The sequence below is a fragment of the Carex rostrata genome, chromosome 18 (assembly GCF_964058835.1).
Source record: "Carex rostrata chromosome 18, lpCarRost1.2, whole genome shotgun sequence".
Lineage (NCBI taxonomy): Eukaryota > Viridiplantae > Streptophyta > Magnoliopsida > Poales > Cyperaceae > Carex > Carex rostrata.
This window is the reverse complement of record NC_135935.1, coordinates 5,753,170-5,770,678: the sequence shown is the minus strand read 5'-3', so window position 1 is coordinate 5,770,678 and position 17,509 is coordinate 5,753,170. Positions and strand designations below refer to the sequence as shown.

At 38.4% G+C, this 17,509-nt stretch overlaps 50 non-coding genes across 50 annotated transcripts; all 50 read right to left on the bottom strand.

The window, feature by feature from the left end:
- Window positions 1-76: 76 nt before the first annotated feature.
- LOC144570824 (5S ribosomal RNA) lies at window positions 77-195 on the bottom strand. The gene has a single exon (XR_013517047.1). It is a non-coding gene; the product is annotated as a 5S ribosomal RNA (ribosomal RNA).
- A 239-nt stretch (window positions 196-434) lies between these two features.
- Window positions 435-553, bottom strand: LOC144570418 (5S ribosomal RNA). The gene has a single exon (XR_013516684.1). It is a non-coding gene; the product is annotated as a 5S ribosomal RNA (ribosomal RNA).
- A 229-nt stretch (window positions 554-782) lies between these two features.
- On the bottom strand, window positions 783-901 carry LOC144570591 (5S ribosomal RNA). The gene has a single exon (XR_013516852.1). It is a non-coding gene; the product is annotated as a 5S ribosomal RNA (ribosomal RNA).
- Window positions 902-1,125: 224 nt separating this feature from the next.
- On the bottom strand, window positions 1,126-1,244 carry LOC144570823 (5S ribosomal RNA). Its single transcript, XR_013517046.1, has one exon. It is a non-coding gene; the product is annotated as a 5S ribosomal RNA (ribosomal RNA).
- A 239-nt stretch (window positions 1,245-1,483) lies between these two features.
- On the bottom strand, window positions 1,484-1,602 carry LOC144570822 (5S ribosomal RNA). The gene has a single exon (XR_013517045.1). It is a non-coding gene; the product is annotated as a 5S ribosomal RNA (ribosomal RNA).
- A 224-nt stretch (window positions 1,603-1,826) lies between these two features.
- On the bottom strand, window positions 1,827-1,945 carry LOC144570821 (5S ribosomal RNA). The gene has a single exon (XR_013517044.1). It is a non-coding gene; the product is annotated as a 5S ribosomal RNA (ribosomal RNA).
- A 224-nt stretch (window positions 1,946-2,169) lies between these two features.
- On the bottom strand, window positions 2,170-2,288 carry LOC144570820 (5S ribosomal RNA). The gene has a single exon (XR_013517043.1). It is a non-coding gene; the product is annotated as a 5S ribosomal RNA (ribosomal RNA).
- A 239-nt stretch (window positions 2,289-2,527) lies between these two features.
- On the bottom strand, window positions 2,528-2,646 carry LOC144570432 (5S ribosomal RNA). The gene has a single exon (XR_013516697.1). It is a non-coding gene; the product is annotated as a 5S ribosomal RNA (ribosomal RNA).
- A 239-nt stretch (window positions 2,647-2,885) lies between these two features.
- LOC144570819 (5S ribosomal RNA) lies at window positions 2,886-3,004 on the bottom strand. Its single transcript, XR_013517042.1, has one exon. It is a non-coding gene; the product is annotated as a 5S ribosomal RNA (ribosomal RNA).
- Window positions 3,005-3,243: 239 nt separating this feature from the next.
- LOC144570817 (5S ribosomal RNA) lies at window positions 3,244-3,362 on the bottom strand. Its single transcript, XR_013517040.1, has one exon. It is a non-coding gene; the product is annotated as a 5S ribosomal RNA (ribosomal RNA).
- Window positions 3,363-3,586: 224 nt separating this feature from the next.
- On the bottom strand, window positions 3,587-3,705 carry LOC144570486 (5S ribosomal RNA). Its single transcript, XR_013516750.1, has one exon. It is a non-coding gene; the product is annotated as a 5S ribosomal RNA (ribosomal RNA).
- A 239-nt stretch (window positions 3,706-3,944) lies between these two features.
- Window positions 3,945-4,063, bottom strand: LOC144570816 (5S ribosomal RNA). The gene has a single exon (XR_013517039.1). It is a non-coding gene; the product is annotated as a 5S ribosomal RNA (ribosomal RNA).
- A 229-nt stretch (window positions 4,064-4,292) lies between these two features.
- On the bottom strand, window positions 4,293-4,411 carry LOC144570815 (5S ribosomal RNA). The gene has a single exon (XR_013517038.1). It is a non-coding gene; the product is annotated as a 5S ribosomal RNA (ribosomal RNA).
- A 224-nt stretch (window positions 4,412-4,635) lies between these two features.
- Window positions 4,636-4,754, bottom strand: LOC144570814 (5S ribosomal RNA). The gene has a single exon (XR_013517037.1). It is a non-coding gene; the product is annotated as a 5S ribosomal RNA (ribosomal RNA).
- A 224-nt stretch (window positions 4,755-4,978) lies between these two features.
- On the bottom strand, window positions 4,979-5,097 carry LOC144570813 (5S ribosomal RNA). The gene has a single exon (XR_013517036.1). It is a non-coding gene; the product is annotated as a 5S ribosomal RNA (ribosomal RNA).
- Window positions 5,098-5,321: 224 nt separating this feature from the next.
- Window positions 5,322-5,440, bottom strand: LOC144570812 (5S ribosomal RNA). Its single transcript, XR_013517035.1, has one exon. It is a non-coding gene; the product is annotated as a 5S ribosomal RNA (ribosomal RNA).
- A 239-nt stretch (window positions 5,441-5,679) lies between these two features.
- On the bottom strand, window positions 5,680-5,798 carry LOC144570810 (5S ribosomal RNA). Its single transcript, XR_013517034.1, has one exon. It is a non-coding gene; the product is annotated as a 5S ribosomal RNA (ribosomal RNA).
- A 224-nt stretch (window positions 5,799-6,022) lies between these two features.
- On the bottom strand, window positions 6,023-6,141 carry LOC144570807 (5S ribosomal RNA). The gene has a single exon (XR_013517031.1). It is a non-coding gene; the product is annotated as a 5S ribosomal RNA (ribosomal RNA).
- Window positions 6,142-6,365: 224 nt separating this feature from the next.
- LOC144570796 (5S ribosomal RNA) lies at window positions 6,366-6,484 on the bottom strand. Its single transcript, XR_013517021.1, has one exon. It is a non-coding gene; the product is annotated as a 5S ribosomal RNA (ribosomal RNA).
- Window positions 6,485-6,723: 239 nt separating this feature from the next.
- LOC144570430 (5S ribosomal RNA) lies at window positions 6,724-6,842 on the bottom strand. The gene has a single exon (XR_013516695.1). It is a non-coding gene; the product is annotated as a 5S ribosomal RNA (ribosomal RNA).
- A 239-nt stretch (window positions 6,843-7,081) lies between these two features.
- On the bottom strand, window positions 7,082-7,200 carry LOC144570785 (5S ribosomal RNA). The gene has a single exon (XR_013517020.1). It is a non-coding gene; the product is annotated as a 5S ribosomal RNA (ribosomal RNA).
- A 239-nt stretch (window positions 7,201-7,439) lies between these two features.
- On the bottom strand, window positions 7,440-7,558 carry LOC144570772 (5S ribosomal RNA). Its single transcript, XR_013517018.1, has one exon. It is a non-coding gene; the product is annotated as a 5S ribosomal RNA (ribosomal RNA).
- A 224-nt stretch (window positions 7,559-7,782) lies between these two features.
- Window positions 7,783-7,901, bottom strand: LOC144570485 (5S ribosomal RNA). The gene has a single exon (XR_013516749.1). It is a non-coding gene; the product is annotated as a 5S ribosomal RNA (ribosomal RNA).
- A 239-nt stretch (window positions 7,902-8,140) lies between these two features.
- On the bottom strand, window positions 8,141-8,259 carry LOC144570760 (5S ribosomal RNA). Its single transcript, XR_013517014.1, has one exon. It is a non-coding gene; the product is annotated as a 5S ribosomal RNA (ribosomal RNA).
- A 229-nt stretch (window positions 8,260-8,488) lies between these two features.
- LOC144570749 (5S ribosomal RNA) lies at window positions 8,489-8,607 on the bottom strand. The gene has a single exon (XR_013517002.1). It is a non-coding gene; the product is annotated as a 5S ribosomal RNA (ribosomal RNA).
- A 224-nt stretch (window positions 8,608-8,831) lies between these two features.
- On the bottom strand, window positions 8,832-8,950 carry LOC144570737 (5S ribosomal RNA). The gene has a single exon (XR_013516991.1). It is a non-coding gene; the product is annotated as a 5S ribosomal RNA (ribosomal RNA).
- Window positions 8,951-9,189: 239 nt separating this feature from the next.
- On the bottom strand, window positions 9,190-9,308 carry LOC144570726 (5S ribosomal RNA). Its single transcript, XR_013516980.1, has one exon. It is a non-coding gene; the product is annotated as a 5S ribosomal RNA (ribosomal RNA).
- A 224-nt stretch (window positions 9,309-9,532) lies between these two features.
- LOC144570714 (5S ribosomal RNA) lies at window positions 9,533-9,651 on the bottom strand. Its single transcript, XR_013516969.1, has one exon. It is a non-coding gene; the product is annotated as a 5S ribosomal RNA (ribosomal RNA).
- Window positions 9,652-9,890: 239 nt separating this feature from the next.
- LOC144570489 (5S ribosomal RNA) lies at window positions 9,891-10,009 on the bottom strand. The gene has a single exon (XR_013516753.1). It is a non-coding gene; the product is annotated as a 5S ribosomal RNA (ribosomal RNA).
- A 239-nt stretch (window positions 10,010-10,248) lies between these two features.
- LOC144570702 (5S ribosomal RNA) lies at window positions 10,249-10,367 on the bottom strand. Its single transcript, XR_013516958.1, has one exon. It is a non-coding gene; the product is annotated as a 5S ribosomal RNA (ribosomal RNA).
- A 224-nt stretch (window positions 10,368-10,591) lies between these two features.
- Window positions 10,592-10,710, bottom strand: LOC144570690 (5S ribosomal RNA). The gene has a single exon (XR_013516947.1). It is a non-coding gene; the product is annotated as a 5S ribosomal RNA (ribosomal RNA).
- A 239-nt stretch (window positions 10,711-10,949) lies between these two features.
- On the bottom strand, window positions 10,950-11,068 carry LOC144570679 (5S ribosomal RNA). Its single transcript, XR_013516936.1, has one exon. It is a non-coding gene; the product is annotated as a 5S ribosomal RNA (ribosomal RNA).
- A 214-nt stretch (window positions 11,069-11,282) lies between these two features.
- LOC144570667 (5S ribosomal RNA) lies at window positions 11,283-11,401 on the bottom strand. Its single transcript, XR_013516925.1, has one exon. It is a non-coding gene; the product is annotated as a 5S ribosomal RNA (ribosomal RNA).
- A 239-nt stretch (window positions 11,402-11,640) lies between these two features.
- LOC144570483 (5S ribosomal RNA) lies at window positions 11,641-11,759 on the bottom strand. Its single transcript, XR_013516747.1, has one exon. It is a non-coding gene; the product is annotated as a 5S ribosomal RNA (ribosomal RNA).
- A 229-nt stretch (window positions 11,760-11,988) lies between these two features.
- Window positions 11,989-12,107, bottom strand: LOC144570654 (5S ribosomal RNA). Its single transcript, XR_013516913.1, has one exon. It is a non-coding gene; the product is annotated as a 5S ribosomal RNA (ribosomal RNA).
- A 239-nt stretch (window positions 12,108-12,346) lies between these two features.
- Window positions 12,347-12,465, bottom strand: LOC144570643 (5S ribosomal RNA). Its single transcript, XR_013516902.1, has one exon. It is a non-coding gene; the product is annotated as a 5S ribosomal RNA (ribosomal RNA).
- Window positions 12,466-12,689: 224 nt separating this feature from the next.
- On the bottom strand, window positions 12,690-12,808 carry LOC144570631 (5S ribosomal RNA). The gene has a single exon (XR_013516891.1). It is a non-coding gene; the product is annotated as a 5S ribosomal RNA (ribosomal RNA).
- Window positions 12,809-13,047: 239 nt separating this feature from the next.
- LOC144570488 (5S ribosomal RNA) lies at window positions 13,048-13,166 on the bottom strand. Its single transcript, XR_013516752.1, has one exon. It is a non-coding gene; the product is annotated as a 5S ribosomal RNA (ribosomal RNA).
- Window positions 13,167-13,405: 239 nt separating this feature from the next.
- Window positions 13,406-13,524, bottom strand: LOC144570620 (5S ribosomal RNA). The gene has a single exon (XR_013516880.1). It is a non-coding gene; the product is annotated as a 5S ribosomal RNA (ribosomal RNA).
- A 224-nt stretch (window positions 13,525-13,748) lies between these two features.
- On the bottom strand, window positions 13,749-13,867 carry LOC144570683 (5S ribosomal RNA). The gene has a single exon (XR_013516940.1). It is a non-coding gene; the product is annotated as a 5S ribosomal RNA (ribosomal RNA).
- A 239-nt stretch (window positions 13,868-14,106) lies between these two features.
- On the bottom strand, window positions 14,107-14,225 carry LOC144570487 (5S ribosomal RNA). Its single transcript, XR_013516751.1, has one exon. It is a non-coding gene; the product is annotated as a 5S ribosomal RNA (ribosomal RNA).
- Window positions 14,226-14,464: 239 nt separating this feature from the next.
- LOC144570608 (5S ribosomal RNA) lies at window positions 14,465-14,583 on the bottom strand. Its single transcript, XR_013516869.1, has one exon. It is a non-coding gene; the product is annotated as a 5S ribosomal RNA (ribosomal RNA).
- Window positions 14,584-14,807: 224 nt separating this feature from the next.
- On the bottom strand, window positions 14,808-14,926 carry LOC144570596 (5S ribosomal RNA). The gene has a single exon (XR_013516857.1). It is a non-coding gene; the product is annotated as a 5S ribosomal RNA (ribosomal RNA).
- Window positions 14,927-15,165: 239 nt separating this feature from the next.
- LOC144570585 (5S ribosomal RNA) lies at window positions 15,166-15,284 on the bottom strand. The gene has a single exon (XR_013516846.1). It is a non-coding gene; the product is annotated as a 5S ribosomal RNA (ribosomal RNA).
- Window positions 15,285-15,498: 214 nt separating this feature from the next.
- LOC144570573 (5S ribosomal RNA) lies at window positions 15,499-15,617 on the bottom strand. Its single transcript, XR_013516835.1, has one exon. It is a non-coding gene; the product is annotated as a 5S ribosomal RNA (ribosomal RNA).
- A 239-nt stretch (window positions 15,618-15,856) lies between these two features.
- On the bottom strand, window positions 15,857-15,975 carry LOC144570481 (5S ribosomal RNA). The gene has a single exon (XR_013516745.1). It is a non-coding gene; the product is annotated as a 5S ribosomal RNA (ribosomal RNA).
- A 229-nt stretch (window positions 15,976-16,204) lies between these two features.
- Window positions 16,205-16,323, bottom strand: LOC144570562 (5S ribosomal RNA). Its single transcript, XR_013516824.1, has one exon. It is a non-coding gene; the product is annotated as a 5S ribosomal RNA (ribosomal RNA).
- Window positions 16,324-16,547: 224 nt separating this feature from the next.
- Window positions 16,548-16,666, bottom strand: LOC144570551 (5S ribosomal RNA). Its single transcript, XR_013516813.1, has one exon. It is a non-coding gene; the product is annotated as a 5S ribosomal RNA (ribosomal RNA).
- Window positions 16,667-16,890: 224 nt separating this feature from the next.
- LOC144570539 (5S ribosomal RNA) lies at window positions 16,891-17,009 on the bottom strand. The gene has a single exon (XR_013516801.1). It is a non-coding gene; the product is annotated as a 5S ribosomal RNA (ribosomal RNA).
- Window positions 17,010-17,248: 239 nt separating this feature from the next.
- LOC144570527 (5S ribosomal RNA) lies at window positions 17,249-17,367 on the bottom strand. Its single transcript, XR_013516790.1, has one exon. It is a non-coding gene; the product is annotated as a 5S ribosomal RNA (ribosomal RNA).
- Window positions 17,368-17,509: the final 142 nt, after the last annotated feature.

Below are 17,509 nucleotides of genomic sequence, written 5' to 3'. Positions count from 1 at the left end.
TGCGCTCATATACAGAATTACGCCATTTGCGGGTGCGACGCGCGGCAACAAAAAATAAAATAAAATAAAATAAAAAGGAATGCAACACAGGGACTTCCCAGGAGGTCACCCATCCTAGTACTACTCCTGCCCAAGCACGCTTAACTGCGGAGTTCCGATGGGATCCGGTGCTTTAGTGCTGGTATGATCGCATCCGTTTTAGAATGACTCAAACCTCTACTTAAACGCAAATAACGACTATTTTAATTTAAAAACCGATTTAATTTCATCAAAAATTATCTAACTAATTTAATTTAATTTAATTTAATTTACAAGTTAAAATTCCATAATTCGATAAAACTCCGAGACAACCGCCTCGTGCGCTCATATACAGAATTACGCTATTTGCGGGTGCGACGCGCGGCAACAAAAAATAAAATAAAATAAAATAAAAAGGAATGCAACACAGGGACTTCCCAGGAGGTCACCCATCTTAGTACTACTCCTGCCCAAGCACGCTTAACTGCGGAGTTCCGATGGGATCCGGTGCTTTAGTGCTGGTATGATCGCATCCGTTATAGAATGACTCAAACCTCTACTTAAACGCAAATAACGACTATTTTAATTTAAAAACCGATTTAATTTCATCAAAAATTATCTAACTAATTTAATTTAATTTAATTTAATTTACAAGTTAAAATTCCATAATTCGATAAAACTCCGAGACAACCGCCTCGTGCGCTCATATACAGAATTACGCCATTTGCGGGTGCGACGCGCGGCAACAAAAAATAAAATAAAAAGTAATGCAACACAGGGACTTCCCAGGAGGTCACCCATCCTAGTACTACTCCTGCCCAAGCACGCTTAACTGCGGAGTTCCGATGGGATCCGGTGCTTTAGTGCTGGTATGATCGCATCCGTTATAGAATGACTCAAACCTCTACTTAAACGCAAATAACGACTATTTTAATTTAAAAACCGATTTAATTTCATCAAAAATTATCTAACTAATTTAATTTACAAGTTAAAATTCCATAATTCGATAAAACTCCGAGACAACCGCCTCGTGCGCTCATATACAGAATTACGCCATTTGCGGGTGCGACGCGCGGCAACAAAAAATAAAATAAAATAAAATAAAAAGGAATGCAACACAGGGACTTCCCAGGAGGTCACCCATCCTAGTACTACTCCTGCCCAAGCACGCTTAACTGCGGAGTTCCGATGGGATCCGGTGCTTTAGTGCTGGTATGATCGCATCCGTTATAGAATGACTCAAACCTCTACTTAAACGCAAATAACGACTATTTTAATTTAAAAACCGATTTAATTTCATCAAAAATTATCTAACTAATTTAATTTAATTTAATTTAATTTACAAGTTAAAATTCCATAATTCGATAAAACTCCGAGACAACCGCCTCGTGCGCTCATATACAGAATTACGCCATTTGCGGGTGCGACGCGCGGCAACAAAAAATAAAATAAAATAAAATAAAAAGGAATGCAACACAGGGACTTCCCAGGAGGTCACCCATCCTAGTACTACTCCTGCCCAAGCACGCTTAACTGCGGAGTTCCGATGGGATCCGGTGCTTTAGTGCTGGTATGATCGCATCCGTTATAGAATGACTCAAACCTCTACTTAAACGCAAATAACGACTATTTTAATTTAAAAACCGATTTAATTTCATCAAAAATTATCTAACTAATTTAATTTACAAGTTAAAATTTAATAATTCGATAAAACTCCGAGACAACCGCCTCGTGCGCTCATATACAGAATTACGCCATTTGCGGGTGCGACGCGCGGCAACAAAAAATAAAATAAAATAAAATAAAAAGGAATGCAACACAGGGACTTCCCAGGAGGTCACCCATCCTAGTACTACTCCTGCCCAAGCACGCTTAACTGCGGAGTTCCGATGGGATCCGGTGCTTTAGTGCTGGTATGATCGCATCCGTTATAGAATGACTCAAACCTCTACTTAAACGCAAATAACGACTATTTTAATTTAAAAACCAATTTAATTTCATCAAAAATTATCTAACTAATTTAATTTACAAGTTAAAATTCCATAATTCGATAAAACTCCGAGACAACCGCCTCGTGCGCTCATATACAGAATTACGCCATTTGCGGGTGCGACGCGCGGCAACAAAAAATAAAATAAAATAAAATAAAAAGGAATGCAACACAGGGACTTCCCAGGAGGTCACCCATCCTAGTACTACTCCTGCCCAAGCACGCTTAACTGCGGAGTTCCGATGGGATCCGGTGCTTTAGTGCTGGTATGATCGCATCCGTTATAGAATGACTCAAACCTCTACTTAAACGCAAATAACAACTATTTTAATTTAAAAACCGATTTAATTTCATCAAAAATTATCTAACTAATTTAATTTAATTTAATTTAATTTACAAGTTAAAATTCCATAATTCGATAAAACTCCGAGACAACCGCCTCGTGCGCTCATATACAGAATTACGCCATTTGCGGGTGCGACGCGCGGCAACAAAAAATAAAATAAAATAAAATAAAAAGGAATGCAACACAGGGACTTCCCAGGAGGTCACCCATCCTAGTACTACACCTGCCCAAGCACGCTTAACTGCGGAGTTCCGATGGGATCCGGTGCTTTAGTGCTGGTATGATCGCATCCGTTTTAGAATGACTCAAACCTCTACTTAAACGCAAATAACGACTATTTTAATTTAAAAACCGATTTAATTTCATCAAAAATTATCTAACTAATTTAATTTAATTTAATTTAATTTACAAGTTAAAATTCCATAATTCGATAAAACTCCGAGACAACCGCCTCGTGCGCTCATATACAGAATTACGCTATTTGCGGGTGCGACGCGCGGCAACAAAAAATAAAATAAAATAAAATAAAAAGGAATGCAACACAGGGACTTCCCAGGAGGTCACCCATCCTAGTACTACTCCTGCCCAAGCACGCTTAACTGCGGAGTTCCGATGGGATCCGGTGCTTTAGTGCTGGTATGATCGCATCCGTTATAGAATGACTCAAACCTCTACTTAAACGCAAATAACGACTATTTTAATTTAAAAACCGATTTAATTTCATCAAAAATTATCTAACTAATTTAATTTAATTTAATTTAATTTACAAGTTAAAATTCCATAATTCGATAAAACTCCGAGACAACCGCCTCGTGCGCTCATATACAGAATTACGCCATTTGCGGGTGCGACGCGCGGCAACAAAAAATAAAATAAAATAAAATAAAAAGGAATGCAACACAGGGACTTCCCAGGAGGTCACCCATCCTAGTACTACTCCTGCCCAAGCACGCTTAACTGCGGAGTTCCGATGGGATCCGGTGCTTTAGTGCTGGTATGATCGCATCCGTTATAGAATGACTCAAACCTCTACTTAAACGCAAATAACGACTATTTTAATTTAAAAACCGATTTAATTTCATCAAAAATTATCTAACTAATTTAATTTACAAGTTAAAATTCCATAATTCGATAAAACTCCGAGACAACCGCCTCGTGCGCTCATATACAGAATTACGCCATTTGCGGGTGCGACGCGCGGCAACAAAAAATAAAATAAAATAAAATAAAATAAAATGCAACACAGGGACTTCCCAGGAGGTCACCCATCCTAGTACTACTCCTGCCCAAGCACGCTTAACTGCGGAGTTCCGATGGGATCCGGTGCTTTAGTGCTGGTATGATCGCATCCGTTATAGAATGACTCAAACCTCTACTTAAACGCAAATAACGACTATTTTAATTTAAAAACCGATTTAATTTCATCAAAAATTATCTAACTAATTTAATTTAATTTAATTTAATTTACAAGTTAAAATTCCATAATTCGATAAAACTCCGAGACAACCGCCTCGTGCGCTCATATACAGAATTACGCCATTTGCGGGTGCGACGCGCGGCAACAAAAAATAAAATAAAATAAAATAAAAAGGAATGCAACACAGGGACTTCCCAGGAGGTCACCCATCCTAGTACTACTCCTGCCCAAGCACGCTTAACTGCGGAGTTCCGATGGGATCCGGTGCTTTAGTGCTGGTATGATCGCATCCGTTATAGAATGACTCAAACCTCTACTTAAACGCAAATAACGACTATTTTAATTTAAAAACCGATTTAATTTCATCAAAAATTATCTAACTAATTTAATTTAATTTAATTTAATTTACAAGTTAAAATTCCATAATTCGATAAAACTCCGAGACAACCGCCTCGTGCGCTCATATACAGAATTACGCCATTTGCGGGTGCGACGCGCGGCAACAAAAAATAAAATAAAAAGGAATGCAACACAGGGACTTCCCAGGAGGTCACCCATCCTAGTACTACTCCTGCCCAAGCACGCTTAACTGCGGAGTTCCGATGGGATCCGGTGCTTTAGTGCTGGTATGATCGCATCCGTTATAGAATGACTCAAACCTCTACTTAAACGCAAATAACGACTATTTTAATTTAAAAACCGATTTAATTTCATCAAAAATTATCTAACTAATTTAATTTACAAGTTAAAATTCCATAATTCGATAAAACTCCGAGACAACCGCCTCGTGCGCTCATATACAGAATTACGCCATTTGCGGGTGCGACGCGCGGCAACAAAAAATAAAATAAAATAAAATAAAAAGGAATGCAACACAGGGACTTCCCAGGAGGTCACCCATCCTAGTACTACTCCTGCCCAAGCACGCTTAACTGCGGAGTTCCGATGGGATCCGGTGCTTTAGTGCTGGTATGATCGCATCCGTTATAGAATGACTCAAACCTCTACTTAAACGCAAATAACGACTATTTTAATTTAAAAACCGATTTAATTTCATCAAAAATTATCTAACTAATTTAATTTACAAGTTAAAATTCCATAATTCGATAAAACTCCGAGACAACCGCCTCGTGCGCTCATATACAGAATTACGCCATTTGCGGGTGCGACGCGCGGCAACAAAAAATAAAATAAAATAAAATAAAAAGGAATGCAACACAGGGACTTCCCAGGAGGTCACCCATCCTAGTACTACTCCTGCCCAAGCACGCTTAACTGCGGAGTTCCGATGGGATCCGGTGCTTTAGTGCTGGTATGATCGCATCCGTTATAGAATGACTCAAACCTCTACTTAAACGCAAATAACGACTATTTTAATTTAAAAACCGATTTAATTTCATCAAAAATTATCTAACTAATTTAATTTACAAGTTAAAATTCCATAATTCGATAAAACTCCGAGACAACCGCCTCGTGCGCTCATATACAGAATTACGCCATTTGCGGGTGCGACGCGCGGCAACAAAAAATAAAATAAAATAAAATAAAAAGGAATGCAACACAGGGACTTCCCAGGAGGTCACCCATCCTAGTACTACTCCTGCCCAAGCACGCTTAACTGCGGAGTTCCGATGGGATCCGGTGCTTTAGTGCTGGTATGATCGCATCCGTTATAGAATGACTCAAACCTCTACTTAAACGCAAATAACGACTATTTTAATTTAAAAACCGATTTAATTTCATCAAAAATTATCTAACTAATTTAATTTAATTTAATTTAATTTACAAGTTAAAATTCCATAATTCGATAAAACTCCGAGACAACCGCCTCGTGCGCTCATATACAGAATTACGCCATTTGCGGGTGCGACGCGCGGCAACAAAAAATAAAATAAAATAAAATAAAAAGGAATGCAACACAGGGACTTCCCAGGAGGTCACCCATCCTAGTACTACTCCTGCCCAAGCACGCTTAACTGCGGAGTTCCGATGGGATCCGGTGCTTTAGTGCTGGTATGATCGCATCCGTTATAGAATGACTCAAACCTCTACTTAAACGCAAATAACGACTATTTTAATTTAAAAACCGATTTAATTTCATCAAAAATTATCTAACTAATTTAATTTACAAGTTAAAATTTAATAATTCGATAAAACTCCGAGACAACCGCCTCGTGCGCTCATATACAGAATTACGCCATTTGCGGGTGCGACGCGCGGCAACAAAAAATAAAATAAAATAAAATAAAAAGGAATGCAACACAGGGACTTCCCAGGAGGTCACCCATCCTAGTACTACTCCTGCCCAAGCACGCTTAACTGCGGAGTTCCGATGGGATCCGGTGCTTTAGTGCTGGTATGATCGCATCCGTTATAGAATGACTCAAACCTCTACTTAAACGCAAATAACGACTATTTTAATTTAAAAACCTATTTAATTTCATCAAAAATTATCTAACTAATTTAATTTACAAGTTAAAATTCCATAATTCGATAAAACTCCGAGACAACCGCCTCGTGCGCTCATATACAGAATTACGCCATTTGCGGGTGCGACGCGCGGCAACAAAAAATAAAATAAAATAAAATAAAAAGGAATGCAACACAGGGACTTCCCAGGAGGTCACCCATCCTAGTACTACTCCTGCCCAAGCACGCTTAACTGCGGAGTTCCGATGGGATCCGGTGCTTTAGTGCTGGTATGATCGCATCCGTTATAGAATGACTCAAACCTCTACTTAAACGCAAATAACAACTATTTTAATTTAAAAACCGATTTAATTTCATCAAAAATTATCTAACTAATTTAATTTAATTTAATTTAATTTACAAGTTAAAATTCCATAATTCGATAAAACTCCGAGACAACCGCCTCGTGCGCTCATATACAGAATTACGCCATTTGCGGGTGCGACGCGCGGCAACAAAAAATAAAATAAAATAAAATAAAAAGGAATGCAACACAGGGACTTCCCAGGAGGTCACCCATCCTAGTACTACACCTGCCCAAGCACGCTTAACTGCGGAGTTCCGATGGGATCCGGTGCTTTAGTGCTGGTATGATCGCATCCGTTTTAGAATGACTCAAACCTCTACTTAAACGCAAATAACGACTATTTTAATTTAAAAACCGATTTAATTTCATCAAAAATTATCTAACTAATTTAATTTAATTTAATTTAATTTACAAGTTAAAATTCCATAATTCGATAAAACTCCGAGACAACCGCCTCGTGCGCTCATATACAGAATTACGCTATTTGCGGGTGCGACGCGCGGCAACAAAAAATAAAATAAAATAAAATAAAAAGGAATGCAACACAGGGACTTCCCAGGAGGTCACCCATCCTAGTACTACTCCTGCCCAAGCACGCTTAACTGCGGAGTTCCGATGGGATCCGGTGCTTTAGTGCTGGTATGATCGCATCCGTTATAGAATGACTCAAACCTCTACTTAAACGCAAATAACGACTATTTTAATTTAAAAACCGATTTAATTTCATCAAAAATTATCTAACTAATTTAATTTAATTTAATTTAATTTACAAGTTAAAATTCCATAATTCGATAAAACTCCGAGACAACCGCCTCGTGCGCTCATATACAGAATTACGCCATTTGCGGGTGCGACGCGCGGCAACAAAAAATAAAATAAAATAAAATAAAAAGGAATGCAACACAGGGACTTCCCAGGAGGTCACCCATCCTAGTACTACTCCTGCCCAAGCACGCTTAACTGCGGAGTTCCGATGGGATCCGGTGCTTTAGTGCTGGTATGATCGCATCCGTTATAGAATGACTCAAACCTCTACTTAAACGCAAATAACGACTATTTTAATTTAAAAACCGATTTAATTTCATCAAAAATTATCTAACTAATTTAATTTACAAGTTAAAATTCCATAATTCGATAAAACTCCGAGACAACCGCCTCGTGCGCTCATATACAGAATTACGCCATTTGCGGGTGCGACGCGCGGCAACAAAAAATAAAATAAAATAAAATAAAATAAAATGCAACACAGGGACTTCCCAGGAGGTCACCCATCCTAGTACTACTCCTGCCCAAGCACGCTTAACTGCGGAGTTCCGATGGGATCCGGTGCTTTAGTGCTGGTATGATCGCATCCGTTATAGAATGACTCAAACCTCTACTTAAACGCAAATAACGACTATTTTAATTTAAAAACCGATTTAATTTCATCAAAAATTATCTAACTAATTTAATTTAATTTAATTTAATTTACAAGTTAAAATTCCATAATTCGATAAAACTCCGAGACAACCGCCTCGTGCGCTCATATACAGAATTACGCCATTTGCGGGTGCGACGCGCGGCAACAAAAAATAAAATAAAATAAAATAAAAAGGAATGCAACACAGGGACTTCCCAGGAGGTCACCCATCCTAGTACTACTCCTGCCCAAGCACGCTTAACTGCGGAGTTCCGATGGGATCCGGTGCTTTAGTGCTGGTATGATCGCATCCGTTATAGAATGACTCAAACCTCTACTTAAACGCAAATAACGACTATTTTAATTTAAAAACCGATTTAATTTCATCAAAAATTATCTAACTAATTTAATTTAATTTAATTTAATTTACAAGTTAAAATTCCATAATTCGATAAAACTCCGAGACAACCGCCTCGTGCGCTCATATACAGAATTACGCCATTTGCGGGTGCGACGCGCGGCAACAAAAAATAAAATAAAAAGGAATGCAACACAGGGACTTCCCAGGAGGTCACCCATCCTAGTACTACTCCTGCCCAAGCACGCTTAACTGCGGAGTTCCGATGGGATCCGGTGCTTTAGTGCTGGTATGATCGCATCCGTTATAGAATGACTCAAACCTCTACTTAAACGCAAATAACGACTATTTTAATTTAAAAACCGATTTAATTTCATCAAAAATTATCTAACTAATTTAATTTACAAGTTAAAATTCCATAATTCGATAAAACTCCGAGACAACCGCCTCGTGCGCTCATATACAGAATTACGCCATTTGCGGGTGCGACGCGCGGCAACAAAAAATAAAATAAAATAAAATAAAAAGGAATGCAACACAGGGACTTCCCAGGAGGTCACCCATCCTAGTACTACTCCTGCCCAAGCACGCTTAACTGCGGAGTTCCGATGGGATCCGGTGCTTTAGTGCTGGTATGATCGCATCCGTTATAGAATGACTCAAACCTCTACTTAAACGCAAATAACGACTATTTTAATTTAAAAACCGATTTAATTTCATCAAAAATTATCTAACTAATTTAATTTAATTTAATTTAATTTACAAGTTAAAATTCCATAATTCGATAAAACTCCGAGACAACCGCCTCGTGCGCTCATATACAGAATTACGCCATTTGCGGGTGCGACGCGCGGCAACAAAAAATAAAATAAAATAAAATAAAAAGGAATGCAACACAGGGACTTCCCAGGAGGTCACCCATCCTAGTACTACTCCTGCCCAAGCACGCTTAACTGCGGAGTTCCGATGGGATCCGGTGCTTTAGTGCTGGTATGATCGCATCCGTTATAGAATGACTCAAACCTCTACTTAAACGCAAATAACGACTATTTTAATTTAAAAACCGATTTAATTTCATCAAAAATTATCTAACTAATTTAATTTACAAGTTAAAATTCCATAATTCGATAAAACTCCGAGACAACCGCCTCGTGCGCTCATATACAGAATTACGCCATTTGCGGGTGCGACGCGCGGCAACAAAAAATAAAATAAAATAAAATAAAAAGGAATGCAACACAGGGACTTCCCAGGAGGTCACCCATCCTAGTACTACTCCTGCCCAAGCACGCTTAACTGCGGAGTTCCGATGGGATCCGGTGCTTTAGTGCTGGTATGATCGCATCCGTTATAGAATGACTCAAACCTCTACTTAAACGCAAATAACGACTATTTTAATTTAAAAACCGATTTAATTTCATCAAAAATTATCTAACTAATTTAATTTAATTTAATTTAATTTACAAGTTAAAATTCCATAATTCGATAAAACTCCGAGACAACCGCCTCGTGCGCTCATATACAGAATTACGCCATTTGCGGGTGCGACGCGCGGCAACAAAAAATAAAATAAAATAAAATAAAAAGGAATGCAACACAGGGACTTCCCAGGAGGTCACCCATCCTAGTACTACTCCTGCCCAAGCACGCTTAACTGCAGAGTTCCGATGGGATCCGGTGCTTTAGTGCTGGTATGATCGCATCCGTTATAGAATGACTCAAACCTCTACTTAAACGCAAATAACGACTATTTTAATTTAAAAACCGATTTAATTTCATCAAAAATTATCTAACTAATTTAATTTAATTTAATTTAATTTACAAGTTAAAATTCCATAATTCGATAAAACTCCGAGACAACCGCCTCGTGCGCTCATATACAGAATTACGCCATTTGCGGGTGCGACGCGCGGCAACAAAAAATAAAATAAAATAAAATAAAAAGGAATGCAACACAGGGACTTCCCAGGAGGTCACCCATCCTAGTACTACTCCTGCCCAAGCACGCTTAACTGCGGAGTTCCGATGGGATCCGGTGCTTTAGTGCTGGTATGATCGCATCCGTTATAAAATGACTCAAACCTCTACTTAAACGCAAATAACGACTATTTTAATTTAAAAACCGATTTAATTTCATCAAAAATTATCTAACTAATTTAATTTACAAGTTAAAATTCCATAATTCGATAAAACTCCGAGACAACCGCCTCGTGCGCTCATATACAGAATTACGCCATTTGCGGGTGCGACGCGCGGCAACAAAAAATAAAATAAAATAAAATAAAAAGGAATGCAACACAGGGACTTCCCAGGAGGTCACCCATCCTAGTACTACTCCTGCCCAAGCACGCTTAACTGCGGAGTTCCGATGGGATCCGGTGCTTTAGTGCTGGTATGATCGCATCCGTTATAGAATGACTCAAACCTCTACTTAAACGCAAATAACGACTATTTTAATTTAAATACCGATTTAATTTCATCAAAAATTATCTAACTAATTTAATTTAATTTAATTTAATTTACAAGTTAAAATTCCATAATTCGATAAAACTCCGAGACAACCGCCTCGTGCGCTCATATACAGAATTACGCCATTTGCGGGTGCGACGCGCGGCAACAAAAAATAAAATAAAATAAAATAAAAAGGAATGCAACACAGGGACTTCCCAGGAGGTCACCCATCCTAGTACTACTCCTGCCCAAGCACGCTTAACTGCGGAGTTCCGATGGGATCCGGTGCTTTAGTGCTGGTATGATCGCATCCGTTATAGAATGACTCAAACCTCTACTTAAACGCAAATAACGACTATTTTAATTTAAAAACCGATTTAATTTCATCAAAAATTATCTAACTAATTTAATTTACAAGTTAAAATTCCATAATTCGATAAAACTCCGAGACAACCGCCTCGTGCGCTCATATACAGAATTACGCCATTTGCGGGTGCGACGCGCGGCAACAAAAAATAAAATAAAAAGGAATGCAACACAGGGACTTCCCAGGAGGTCACCCATCCTAGTACTACTCCTGCCCAAGCACGCTTAACTGCGGAGTTCCGATGGGATCCGGTGCTTTAGTGCTGGTATGATCGCATCCATTATAGAATGACTCAAACCTCTACTTAAACGCAAATAACGACTATTTTAATTTAAAAACCGATTTAATTTCATCAAAAATTATCTAACTAATTTAATTTAATTTAATTTAATTTACAAGTTAAAATTCCATAATTCGATAAAACTCCGAGACAACCGCCTCGTGCGCTCATATACAGAATTACGCCATTTGCGGGTGCGACGCGCGGCAACAAAAAATAAAATAAAATAAAATAAAAAGGAATGCAACACAGGGACTTCCCAGGAGGTCACCCATCCTAGTACTACTCCTGCCCAAGCACGCTTAACTGCGGAGTTCCGATGGGATCCGGTGCTTTAGTGCTGGTATGATCGCTTCCGTTTTAGAATGACTCAAACCTCTACTTAAACGCAAATAACGACTATTTTAATTTAAAAACCGATTTAGTTTCATCAAAAATTATCTAACTAATTTAATTTAATTTAATTTAATTTACAAGTTAAAATTCCATAATTCGATAAAACTCCGAGACAACCGCCTCGTGCGCTCATATACAGAATTACGCTATTTGCGGGTGCGACGCGCGGCAACAAAAAATAAAATAAAAAGGAATGCAACACAGGGACTTCCCAGGAGGTCACCCATCCTAGTACTACTCCTGCCCAAGCACGCTTAACTGCGGAGTTCCGATGGGATCCGGTGCTTTAGTGCTGGTATGATCGCATCCGTTATAGAATGACTCAAACCTCTACTTAAACGCAAATAACGACTATTTTAATTTAAAAACCGATTTAATTTCATCAAAAATTATCTAACTAATTTAATTTAATTTAATTTAATTTACAAGTTAAAATTCCATAATTCGATAAAACTCCGAGACAACCGCCTCGTGCGCTCATATACAGAATTACGCCATTTGCGGGTGCGACGCGCGGCAACAAAAAATAAAATAAAATAAAATAAAAAGGAATGCAACACAGGGACTTCCCAGGAGGTCACCCATCCTAGTACTACTCCTGCCCAAGCACGCTTAACTGCGGAGTTCCGATGGGATCCGGTGCTTTAGTGCTGGTATGATCGCATCCGTTATAGAATGACTCAAACCTCTACTTAAACGCAAATAACGACTATTTTAATTTAAAAACCGATTTAATTTCATCAAAAATTATCTAACTAATTTAATTTACAAGTTAAAATTCCATAATTCGATAAAACTCCGAGACAACCGCCTCGTGCGCTCATATACAGAATTACGCCATTTGCGGGTGCGACGCGCGGCAACAAAAAATAAAATAAAATAAAATAAAAAGGAATGCAACACAGGGACTTCCCAGGAGGTCACCCATCCTAGTACTACTCCTGCCCAAGCACGCTTAACTGCGGAGTTCCGATGGGATCCGGTGCTTTAGTGCTGGTATGATCGCATCCGTTATAGAATGACTCAAACCTCTACTTAAACGCAAATAACGACTATTTTAATTTAAAAACCGATTTAATTTCATCAAAAATTATCTAACTAATTTAATTTAATTTAATTTAATTTACAAGTTAAAATTCCATAATTCGATAAAACTCCGAGACAACCGCCTCGTGCGCTCATATACAGAATTACGCCATTTGCGGGTGCGACGCGCGGCAACAAAAAATAAAATAAAATAAAATAAAAAGGAATGCAACACAGGGACTTCCCAGGAGGTCACCCATCCTAGTACTACTCCTGCCCAAGCACGCTTAACTGCAGAGTTCCGATGGGATCCGGTGCTTTAGTGCTGGTATGATCGCATCCGTTATAGAATGACTCAAACCTCTACTTAAACGCAAATAACGACTATTTTAATTTAAAAACCGATTTAATTTCATCAAAAATTATCTAACTAATTTAATTTAATTTAATTTAATTTACAAGTTAAAATTCCATAATTCGATAAAACTCCGAGACAACCGCCTCGTGCGCTCATATACAGAATTACGCCATTTGCGGGTGCGACGCGCGGCAACAAAAAATAAAATAAAATAAAATAAAAAGGAATGCAACACAGGGACTTCCCAGGAGGTCACCCATCCTAGTACTACTCCTGCCCAAGCACGCTTAACTGCGGAGTTCCGATGGGATCCGGTGCTTTAGTGCTGGTATGATCGCATCCGTTATAGAATGACTCAAACCTCTACTTAAACGCAAATAACGACTATTTTAATTTAAAAACCGATTTAATTTCATCAAAAATTATCTAACTAATTTAATTTACAAGTTAAAATTCCATAATTCGATAAAACTCCGAGACAACCGCCTCGTGCGCTCATATACAGAATTACGCCATTTGCGGGTGCGACGCGCGGCAACAAAAAATAAAATAAAATAAAATAAAAAGGAATGCAACACAGGGACTTCCCAGGAGGTCACCCATCCTAGTACTACTCCTGCCAAAGCACGCTTAACTGCGGAGTTCCGATGGGATCCGGTGCTTTAGTGCTGGTATGATCGCATCCGTTATAGAATGACTCAAACCTCTACTTAAACGCAAATAACGACTATTTTAATTTAAAAACCGATTTAATTTCATCAAAAATTATCTAACTAATTTAATTTAATTTAATTTAATTTACAAGTTAAAATTCCATAATTCGATAAAACTCCGAGACAACCGCCTCGTGCGCTCATATACAGAATTACGCCATTTGCGGGTGCGACGCGCGGCAACAAAAAATAAAATAAAATAAAATAAAAAGGAATGCAACACAGGGACTTCCCAGGAGGTCACCCATCCTAGTACTACTCCTGCCCAAGCACGCTTAACTGCAGAGTTCCGATGGGATCCGGTGCTTTAGTGCTGGTATGATCGCATCCGTTATAGAATGACTCAAACCTCTACTTAAACGCAAATAACGACTATTTTAATTTAAAAACCGATTTAATTTCATCAAAAATTATCTAACTAATTTAATTTAATTTAATTTAATTTACAAGTTAAAATTCCATAATTCGATAAAACTCCGAGACAACCGCCTCGTGCGCTCATATACAGAATTACGCCATTTGCGGGTGCGACGCGCGGCAACAAAAAATAAAATAAAATAAAATAAAAAGGAATGCAACACAGGGACTTCCCAGGAGGTCACCCATCCTAGTACTACTCCTGCCCAAGCACGCTTAACTGCGGAGTTCCGATGGGATCCGGTGCTTTAGTGCTGGTATGATCGCATCCGTTATAAAATGACTCAAACCTCTACTTAAACGCAAATAACGACTATTTTAATTTAAAAACCGATTTAATTTCATCAAAAATTATCTAACTAATTTAATTTACAAGTTAAAATTCCATAATTCGATAAAACTCCGAGACAACCGCCTCGTGCGCTCATATACAGAATTACGCCATTTGCGGGTGCGACGCGCGGCAACAAAAAATAAAATAAAATAAAATAAAAAGGAATGCAACACAGGGACTTCCCAGGAGGTCACCCATCCTAGTACTACTCCTGCCCAAGCACGCTTAACTGCGGAGTTCCGATGGGATCCGGTGCTTTAGTGCTGGTATGATCGCATCCGTTATAGAATGACTCAAACCTCTACTTAAACGCAAATAACGACTATTTTAATTTAAATACCGATTTAATTTCATCAAAAATTATCTAACTAATTTAATTTAATTTAATTTAATTTACAAGTTAAAATTCCATAATTCGATAAAACTCCGAGACAACCGCCTCGTGCGCTCATATACAGAATTACGCCATTTGCGGGTGCGACGCGCGGCAACAAAAAATAAAATAAAATAAAATAAAAAGGAATGCAACACAGGGACTTCCCAGGAGGTCACCCATCCTAGTACTACTCCTGCCCAAGCACGCTTAACTGCGGAGTTCCGATGGGATCCGGTGCTTTAGTGCTGGTATGATCGCATCCGTTATAGAATGACTCAAACCTCTACTTAAACGCAAATAACGACTATTTTAATTTAAAAACCGATTTAATTTCATCAAAAATTATCTAACTAATTTAATTTACAAGTTAAAATTCCATAATTCGATAAAACTCCGAGACAACCGCCTCGTGCGCTCATATACAGAATTACGCCATTTGCGGGTGCGACGCGCGGCAACAAAAAATAAAATAAAAAGGAATGCAACACAGGGACTTCCCAGGAGGTCACCCATCCTAGTACTACTCCTGCCCAAGCACGCTTAACTGCGGAGTTCCGATGGGATCCGGTGCTTTAGTGCTGGTATGATCGCATCCGTTATAGAATGACTCAAACCTCTACTTAAACGCAAATAACGACTATTTTAATTTAAAAACCGATTTAATTTCATCAAAAATTATCTAACTAATTTAATTTAATTTAATTTAATTTACAAGTTAAAATTCCATAATTCGATAAAACTCCGAGACAACCGCCTCGTGCGCTCATATACAGAATTACGCCATTTGCGGGTGCGACGCGCGGCAACAAAAAATAAAATAAAATAAAATAAAAAGGAATGCAACACAGGGACTTCCCAGGAGGTCACCCATCCTAGTACTACTCCTGCCCAAGCACGCTTAACTGCGGAGTTCCGATGGGATCCGGTGCTTTAGTGCTGGTATGATCGCTTCCGTTTTAGAATGACTCAAACCTCTACTTAAACGCAAATAACGACTATTTTAATTTAAAAACCGATTTAGTTTCATCAAAAATTATCTAACTAATTTAATTTAATTTAATTTAATTTACAAGTTAAAATTCCATAATTCGATAAAACTCCGAGACAACCGCCTCGTGCGCTCATATACAGAATTACGCTATTTGCGGGTGCGACGCGCGGCAACAAAAAATAAAATAAAAAGGAATGCAACACAGGGACTTCCCAGGAGGTCACCCATCCTAGTACTACTCCTGCCCAAGCACGCTTAACTGCGGAGTTCCGATGGGATCCGGTGCTTTAGTGCTGGTATGATCGCATCCGTTATAGAATGACTCAAACCTCTACTTAAACGCAAATAACGACTATTTTAATTTAAAAACCGATTTAATTTCATCAAAAATTATCTAACTAATTTAATTTACAAGTTAAAATTCCATAATTCGATAAAACTCCGAGACAACCGCCTCGTGCGCTCATATACAGAATTACGCCATTTGCGGGTGCGACGCGCGGCAACAAAAAATAAAATAAAATAAAATAAAAAGGAATGCAACACAGGGACTTCCCAGGAGGTCACCCATCCTAGTACTACTCCTGCCCAAGCACGCTTAACTGCGGAGTTCCGATGGGATCCGGTGCTTTAGTGCTGGTATGATCGCATCCGTTATAAAATGACTCAAACCTCTACTTAAACGCAAATAACGACTATTTTAATTTAAAAACCGATTTAATTTCATCAAAAATTATCTAACTAATTTAATTTACAAGTTAAAATTCCATAATTCGATAAAACTCCGAGACAACCGCCTCGTGCGCTCATATACAGAATTACGCCATTTGCGGGTGCGACGCGCGGCAACAAAAAATAAAATAAAATAAAATAAAAAGGAATGCAACACAGGGACTTCCCAGGAGGTCACCCATCCTAGTACTACTCCTGCCCAAGCACGCTTAACTGCGGAGTTCCGATGGGATCCGGTGCTTTAGTGCTGGTATGATCGCATCCGTTATAGAATGACTCAAACCTCTACTTAAACGCAAATAACGACTATTTTAATTTAAATACCGATTTAATTTCATCAAAAATTATCTAACTAATTTAATTTAATTTAATTTAATTTACAAGTTAAAATTCCATAATTCGATAAAACTCCGAGACAACCGCCTCGTGCGCTCATATACAGAATTACGCCATTTGCGGGTGCGACGCGCGGCAACAAAAAATAAAATAAAATAAAATAAAAAGGAATGCAACACAGGGACTTCCCAGGAGGTCACCCATCCTAGTACTACTCCTGCCCAAGCACGCTTAACTGCGGAGTTCCGATGGGATCCGGTGCTTTAGTGCTGGTATGATCGCATCCGTTATAGAATGACTCAAACCTCTACTTAAACGCAAATAACGACTATTTTAATTTAAAAACCGATTTAATTTCATCAAAAATTATCTAACTAATTTAATTTACAAGTTAAAATTCCATAATTCGATAAAACTCCGAGACAACC